The 8921-nt window shown below is 34.6% G+C and overlaps 1 long non-coding RNA gene across 1 annotated transcript; it reads left to right on the forward strand.

Annotated features, from left to right (window-relative positions):
- Positions 1-5691: 5691 nt before the first annotated feature.
- LOC143260508 (uncharacterized) lies at positions 5692-8641 on the forward strand. The gene is made up of 2 exons (XR_013034755.1): positions 5692-5875; positions 8377-8641. It is a non-coding gene; the product is annotated as an uncharacterized LOC143260508 (long non-coding RNA).
- Positions 8642-8921: the final 280 nt, after the last annotated feature.

The following is an 8921-nucleotide window of genomic DNA, read 5'->3' on the forward strand; positions in this document are numbered from 1 at the left end:
TAAGGCACTTCGAATGACTTTTAGTTGACTTGTGTTGCACAGTAATCGAAAATGGAGTGTTTTCATTTTAAATGTTCCATTTAAGAATGCAACTCCACATTTGTTATAAAATTATATGTTGGCGATTCCGTTGCCTATTCCGAATGTTAGGAATTTATCAAGCAACAACCCGACCCAACTATGAGATTTGCAACACCTTGTCAATACAATGAGCTTGTCTCTCGACAATACATCTTCAATCGTTTCGTAAATCTCAACTGTGTTAACTGATTCAAAAGATATAATTGCAACATATTTGAAATTTCTGAGAATTACAAACCAGTTCCTTTGGAAACAAATTCAACTTTTTTCTGCACTTTATGAGTTTCCCTGAATACTACGTATTTGCAAATTTACACATTTCATTATATCATTACATGATATTTCACATAAAATACGATTCTGATTCAGATTCTGATCACACTCTACATTCACGTTTAAACCTGATTTTTGCTAGTAAGAAGAATTGGCAATTGTGCAGGGTGCTTTCGTTATAGCATGCCCTTAATTATACATAGATCGTACTCAAGCCACTATTGATAGCATGTACTCAGAGCTGACGAGAAGGCGACTATAAACAATGCGTATACATTTGCCCCGAATGCCTTCTTGTCAGCTCTAGAACCTGGACATTCCAGAATACAGGAGAGAGATATGAACTAATAAATTCAACCTAATGTATTTTTATCCAAATCGTTTACGAGCAAACTTATTATTATATAGCGGTTGCATATGCAATCTAAAAAAAATGTACTTCTTCTTCTTATAATTGTAATAAGTTGAGCATAATGTGACATTATCCTTAAATTTCTCATATTCTTATTCATCTTTGCCATAAATGCATATAATCCACAGTCTAATAATTACAATACGTTCAATACAAGTATTATATATATTACTGTATTTATTCACAGATATGTGATTGTTAATGATCAAAAGTGTTTATCATACAAACAGAATTTAGGTCTTAATAAGAATGATTTCATTTTAGGAATTAATTTTTCTAATTCGAGTACAACCATACAAATATATGATCTCGTTTTCAGGTGACGTTTGTGCGTTAATATAATTATTAAATTCAAATAATTAAAACAAAAATTATACAATTTGTCCCACCACTGGTGGTATACCAGAGATGGAGGAGATTGTACGTGAAAAAATAAATCGAAAATTAGGAATAAAATTTTTCATTTAGGGCTTCGTTGGCGAGAAAATTGACTTTGAATACTCAGCGATCTCGTTGTTACACGTGAGTTTGGTTCGCAATAACTCAGGTGGATGAATTTCGATAGAAGTCATATGTGTCAATAGAAATTGCAGACAGTCTTCAAAAATTTAGTGTCAAGAGCTTAGCATGAGAAGAAAATAAATTACGGAGTCTAACCAAGGAATTGCAAATTTATAAGTCCACTGAAAAAAGGACATCCAACAATCACACAAAATGAAAGAAATTTTTCTATGGCGACAGGTTTTCTTACAAAAAAAGAGGCAGATTTTCTGATTCTACATTAGACGCATTATACTTTTTAAGAGGTCAATTCAGAGCGTGATGTTTAATTTTATAGTGGTTATCTTTTTCTTGCTTTTAAACTTATTTATATGTATACGTTACCGTGAATGACCGAAATTGGAGAATGTCGACTTTCACCGGTGAATGTCAACAGATACCAAATACGTCGGTGAAAGATCGAATATTTCATTACATTGTTGTACATTCGGACCCTCTCCGGTGTGTGTCGACAATCACAGATATGCTCTGGTGGAGGTCCAAAACAGAAGAGTCAAAAAACAAGTGACTGGCTCTCTCCTGCCAAATCCTTTGTTCTGCTCGGAGTCAATCAGCTTTGTCAGTCTTATGCAAGCTTTGATAACGCGAGCAACGTTTTCTTAATTTTTTTTCCGATACCCTAATTTATACTAAATGGAAACTGCAGTAAATCGTGATCTTTTTCTTGAAAAGTTAAATGCATTAATTGCGGGTAAACGAGAAGACGATTGTTTTTATTTTTCTCAAGAAAAGTATTCTAAAATACTTTCTGAAGTGGTTTCTGCTAAAATTAAATGCAACAGACCTTTGGATTACAGACGATTAAAACGTTTTGATGTTTTAAAAATTAATGATGGAGAGAAGTTAATTGTACCATTAAAACCAGGGGAAACGAACATACAGTATTATGTTACCAATGAAGAATTGTACAGTATACTATATGAAACTCACACCAGAATAGGCCACGGAGGAAGAACACGTATGCTTAAAGAGTTGCAAGTTAAATACAAAAATATTACATATGAAGTTGTAATGTTGTATTTAAATTTATGTAAACAGTGTCAAATGAAACACAGTGCACCTAAGAAAGGTATTGTTGTGAAGCCAATGGTTAGTTCTGAATTAAACTCAAGATGTCAAGTTGATCTGATAGATCTGCAGTCAAGCAGAAATGGCGAATATAAGTTCATAATGGTGTATCAAGATTATTTAACTAAGTTTGTCCAGCTACGACCTTTGAAAACTAAAAGAGCTGAAGAAGTAGCGCATCACGTTCTTTCAATATTTTTAACATTTGGTGCACCAACAATATTGCAATCAGATAATGGCAAAGAATTTAGTAATCAAGTCATATCCGAAATATGCGCTATGTGGAAAGATGTTAAAATAGTTCATGGAAAGCCTCGTCACAGTCAAACACAAGGCTCAGTTGAAAGGGCCAATCAGGATATACAGAATATGCTAACTGCATGGATGAACGATAGTGATACAAATAAATGGTCAGATGGTTTATCCTTTGTTCAATTTGCCAAGAACACTACAAACCACGAAGGAATACGCCAAAGTCCTTATGAAGCCATGTTTGGCGTTAAAGCAAAAAGAGGCATAGCATCGTCTTTTTTGCCTGGCGAACAAATCGCAAATATTGAAACTGAAGAACAACTCGAAGAAACTGCCAATACTTCTGAAACCGAAGAACAGCTTGAAGAAACTGTTAATGCTTATAAAAAAAATTTGAGTGGTGGTCATACCGAAAACCATATTCCAAAGAAAAATATTGAAGAGGACCTACAACCTACAACGTCTTCACATCAAATTCTGACTGAACAACACGAGTTGATTTCTACAAAAAGAGCGGCCGCGAAAGAAAATCTACTGCAAGCAACAAAAATGTTAAATGTTACGAGCCTCACAAAAACAATTTCCTTCTGCTCAAATTGGTGATAATGCACGAATACAAGTCCCTGATGTCGACCGTGGTCGTACAGATAACCAAAATGTGTTAGCGGTTGTTGTTGGAATTGAAGACTTCGACTTCTATAAACTGGCAAATAAAAATGGTACCCTCAAGCACACGTAATACACACGTAATCAGTTCGTAATTTGTAAAGAAAAGTTACTTTTCATAGATGAGATTTCTTTTCAAGAAATGTCGCTGAGAGAAGCAGCTGTAGCTAATTCGAGAAGCGGGGGACAAGGCTATAGACGCTGTCATTGCAAAAGGAAGTGTTCCACAAATAAATGCAGTTTTAAAAGCAAGGGACTCTTGTGCAATTCAAAGTGTCATAATAGTTTAAGTTGTTGCAATAAATAAGATTTGAATCACATAAGTAAGTAATTTTTTTATTACTATTATTTTCTTTTCTCATGTAGAATGTACCGTGTATTTTAAATCCTTGGTCATTCCTTTCAGAAAGAGAGGCGAAAAAGTTACGTCACCCTTGTGGCGTTTTATAGCGACTGAATTACGGAGAAGAAGATATAAATCTCCAACATGTTCAACATTCACCATTAGTGCATGGTGAATGTCAACATTTACCGGTGTAAGTCAGAAATAAGAGTATTTAGCAAATATTTCGAACATACACCAAGCGACTATGTGAATGTTGGCATTCACCGGAGAAAGTCGACATTCTCCAGATTTCGGTGTTTCACTGTAACATATATTTAAACTTATTTATATGTATATTAGACAGGAATTCTCGAGAATGCTCCAGAATCCCATAAATGTCGATAAATGTCGATAAAGATAGTCTTATTTCTCATTTCTCGAAAAATGATGAATTTTGAGAAATCAGAAACACAGGACGTATCCATGAATGGGACAGTGTATCAAAATAATGTAATTCCTTTGCATTCATTTCTAGTACAAATAATATTGAAAAGTACTCTTAAATAGCATAAATCATATTTCCATCTTTGCAATAACACATTCTTGTAGTAAATTCCAACTGATTAGAAAAACAATCTTTTTGATGAACGCTAGGTACTTTTTTGTTATCAATGTTTAATTCATATACAATCGATTTACCACGATTTTCAACGATTTTCACTAACTGGGCTCTATGCGATTAAGTCATACTAAAAGCTTTAGCTGTTAACTTTATCGAAACACCAACAGTTATAACCTTACTTACAGCTTTTTTTCTTCATTCTATGTTAACGCGATTTTTTTGCGAAAATATTTTTAATAACTTCTAAATTATATATAACTCGTAATAACTCGTAAATATACCTCAAATATCTAAGCGTAACAGAAACTGCACTAACTTTAAATAAAGCACAAAAATCAAAACTTAGCAGATGCTTTGACGAGATTACCTCATTATACGACACCTATTTACATATGTGATGTTAGTGATTACCCCTTCAATAAACAGTCTCTGTGTTCCATTCAAGAACTTATTAACAACATTAAAACTTTAACTTGTTTACTTACTATAATAATTCTTGAAAAATTACCTGACTAAATGTAATAAACAAAAGCTTTATCAAAAGTAACAGTACTTCATACAACGTTACGAGGAAAAAAGGAAAAATATTACTTTCATGTGTAACAAAAAATTAAATGTCTGTTATATCCTGTCAGACAAGTCTGGTTCGACCAAATGCATGTAAAACGCTTGCTAGTGTACTTTGTTTGAAAATTTATATCAATTTGGTGCAAAACCACTGCTTTTGGTTCGCGTTTAATATGCATTTCGCTAACATAAAATCCCTGGCGTAATACGGACACAGATGGCTCGGTATTTGGAAGCAGACGCATTGCACTGCCAAATTAATGGCGAACTTGGCGCAATCTTATAGCGAAACATTTTGTTTGAAGAGGACAGGTCGGTAGCACTTATGTGTCAGATGTAGCAGTGCTATAAGGTTTGTCCTCGATTTATTTGATATAACAGCGTACGGTAGGATTCTGTACTGTACTAATTCTACGGATAAACTTCCTTATGGAGAACTAATGGGAGGCTTACAGTACTTATTGTCAGCAACTAAAACTTGTCCCGACACTGCATTCGCAATAAATTATTCTAGTTGATCTATAGAAAAACTGGTAAAACAAAATATATCAAATGTAAGGAGACTTTTAAGACACTCAAATAGAACATACATAGAAAATACAATATATAAATTTACGTATATATTTACGTATATATGTATGTGCTCAGCTCTGCTCAATAATTCTTAATGAACTCCTAGAGAAGTATAATGAAATGGGCTTACCAGAGTTGAAGTCATTGATTTATCGGTTATTAATTTCTGTATCACTCACGGCAACACACTGACTTTTTATTGTATAAAATATTAATTATTTCCGGTGATCGCCGATCGGCGATCAGCGACAACGAACATCATAACGAAAAAAGCGATTGAACTCGGAAACCACTAACGGACTTATAAAAACGACCTTCTGTCATCGCATCACGTATTCGACTGAACACCGTCGGAGACCGCCAACGATAAAGCGGTGAACGGCAACGCCGGCAACGCACCCCATTCCTCGGCATTAAGGCTGCAAGCGTTGTGATTGGCTCGTCCCTCGGCAGCTGTCGTCATTCTCCGTAACAGGTGGGAAATTTCGTTATTTTATGTACATTCCGTTGAAACATACGCGTATATTTTTCACGCAGCAAGGAGAGTCTGCCCTACTGTACCAAAATCGCGTGTTGGGTTTCGAATGATACGTTATCTTTGACCATCAGATGTAACATCTAACGTACCTTTCGATTTTCCTACTGTAGCGAATAAACCACACAATCCGAAGAAGTTTTGTACGTTCAGTCAGTTTTCTTCTAATCGTGTAGTCCATGGAATCATGATATTTAAACAATGCATTTCTTTTCTCATTCTCCAAAACATAAAATAGTCGCTGTTCTCTCTCCTTCCTATACAGTTATTCATTACAATATGTAGCGTTAAGCGTTTCGTAATAAGAATCTTCTCCTTTCTCTAAATTAAATATAACTGTGTCTTCCAATTGCAACAGTTAAAAGATTTTTATCGACATACATTGTCACTCACATATTTTTGCATCAGTTTAGAACAATTTTAAGTTTCTGACATAATAAACAATTGTTAATATTGAAATAATTTAAAAATGTATGAATTGATGGAATATACGTCGAACCCCTTTGATTTTATTACCTTCCATATGCGATTTGGCATGGATTTATACAGATCTTGGATATACGTTTGTTATCCATCCAGTCATTCCATTCATGTACAATAGCATTTTTTAATCCTTATACGTTTTGCTATTGCGTATCCCTTTTGTATACATCGGAAACAATTTGTATCGAACAATTTTCTATTAACCCTTTGCGGCCGATGCCACCACAGTGACGGCATTCGCAAGTCGTCGCAAAAGTCGCTTCCGCCAGTCTGGCGGCAAGATGTATGTAATTAAAAAGGACTCTATATATCATAAAATTTGTGTTCAAAATTTAAATTTATTTTCATCAATGCATATATAATGCATAAAATAACAAGCCAACAGAAGAACGTGAGGCCACTAACACATTTAAATTTTGTGAAATGTTTAGTCGATGAGTTAGTAGGAAATTTCCGGCACCAAACATCATCGACAGCGCAACCTTCAACATCGTTCGTAGACATTAGATTAAATAATCAGCTTCATGTAATTTCAGGTCAGTTCAGGAATCAAAAAAGTCTGTGCAGTATGTTCCGACAGGAAAACTCGAGGAAAAAGACGAGAAACACATATGTACTGTGATATCTGTACTCGGAAGCCAGAACTTCATATCGGTGATTGTTTTGCAAAATACCATACTTTGGAAAATTACAGAAATTAAAAATTTATGTTTTTATGTATTATAAGTACTGTTACGGCGACTTGTCCAAATCAAGTCGCTGCAATGTGAAACTGCCCTGTTGTGAACAACTCCTTAAAGAATAATAGAAGAGAGGGGTTGCCACGGAGGTGTCATCCCACTTCTAAAAGATCTGAATTGTTACTGTATCGAATTGTGTTATAGTTAACATTCTTTATTGTAAATAAAATGCCGCGACGCGAGAGAAATGGTGTAATTCGCAACAGTACTATAAAGATAACAAATCAGTTTCAACAAATTCTGTGTTTTGTAATATCCATATATTTGCTTTATATCGCTAATGGAGAAATAACGCCGAAAAGCTAAATTTGCTCCGACTAGCTGGTACTAGCTGGCACCCCCATCAGAGAAATTTTCCGATCGCAAAAGGTTAAAGTAATACATAATTTCCTAAAATATATCGATAAGCGAGCAATTTTACGTGTAACTTCGAACTCACAGTTGTCCATGTTATGTGTAGCAATATGCATAGAATAGTAGTATTATAGCTTGTGGTTCGCGGTCAAAGTGACTCACTCAGGCCTGCACTAGGTGATACTGAACACCTGGGTGATGTAACACGATGATGTAACAAGATGATTCTGGTCTATGTGCAGTTTATAACACTATGTTACAATGATTCTCGATTTCCATGCTCTGATGATACGTTCTATGCTCGAGGTTGGTTTGTTTTCCTTGTATTCCGTCGTCAGTTCGGTTGTTTCGTGATTGGTTAAGAATGGATTTTGCTGTAGGAATGTAGTGTTTTCTAATTGGACGGGGATGTGTTTGAGGAAGTTTAGGTTGAGAAGTAGGAAACTCTCAGGAAGACCTTTTTGGTATTGTTTTCCGATGTGTACTTATATATGTGTCTGCGGAAAATTTGAAACTTAAAGATAAAACTAATTATATAAGATAATTATATACTTCATAATTATTGCAAATTAAGAAAAACTGTTTTATTGTTTATTACAATGCGTTGTAATCTTCTGAACAATATAGTTGATATTTGTAGTAGTATGGTTGATATTCCATTATGTTAACTGTATATGTCAGTATACGGCTGCTACCATACGTCTTAGATTATCGAGTTAATTCAATGCTTCCAATTCACATCCTCTTATCGATTCCAGTCGCTAGTATCAAGACTACCACGGTGCACTTTTGCCGCTTGAGGTGTACCAACTTAATAAGTTATGAGGCTAACTAACAATCCTTATACCTTGCAATCTCTTGTAGGTCGCGATGGTGAAACCAACGTCGTCGGCTCGTCCACAATTAACAAAGCTCTTATATCTTCTCAAGAAAACAAATCCTAAGTCATGCACGACTGCCATACCCCTGCGACTCGTAGCAATGAAATACTGCATGATGAGAGGCAATGTTTCGCGTTCAAGGGGGTCAATTGGAATTCGCTTGAAGGGGAAAACGAACTATAATAATATTATCTATTATAATTTAATTATAAATATACTGATTAAATTACAATTACTTATACTTAAAATACTGTTTACGTTCAATCTAATAGATTTATGTCGCACGTCTTTTTGAAATAAATTTTCATTATGTTTGTAAAAAGATTAGACTATGTAGCGCGCAACTGTTCTGCTTATCTCTCTTCATGTGGTAATACATGCGAATTATTTGATATTAATATATAATATAGCGTTCGAAGCGTAATCGTCGGTTTTGTCACAAATATCAATACCATTTCGTACGTAATTAATGTATATAACGAAAAATTTGTAGCATTGATCATCACATGAACAGAATCAAAGAAAACA

This window comes from Megalopta genalis, chromosome 14, assembly GCF_051020955.1.
Source record: "Megalopta genalis isolate 19385.01 chromosome 14, iyMegGena1_principal, whole genome shotgun sequence".
Lineage (NCBI taxonomy): Eukaryota > Metazoa > Arthropoda > Insecta > Hymenoptera > Halictidae > Megalopta > Megalopta genalis.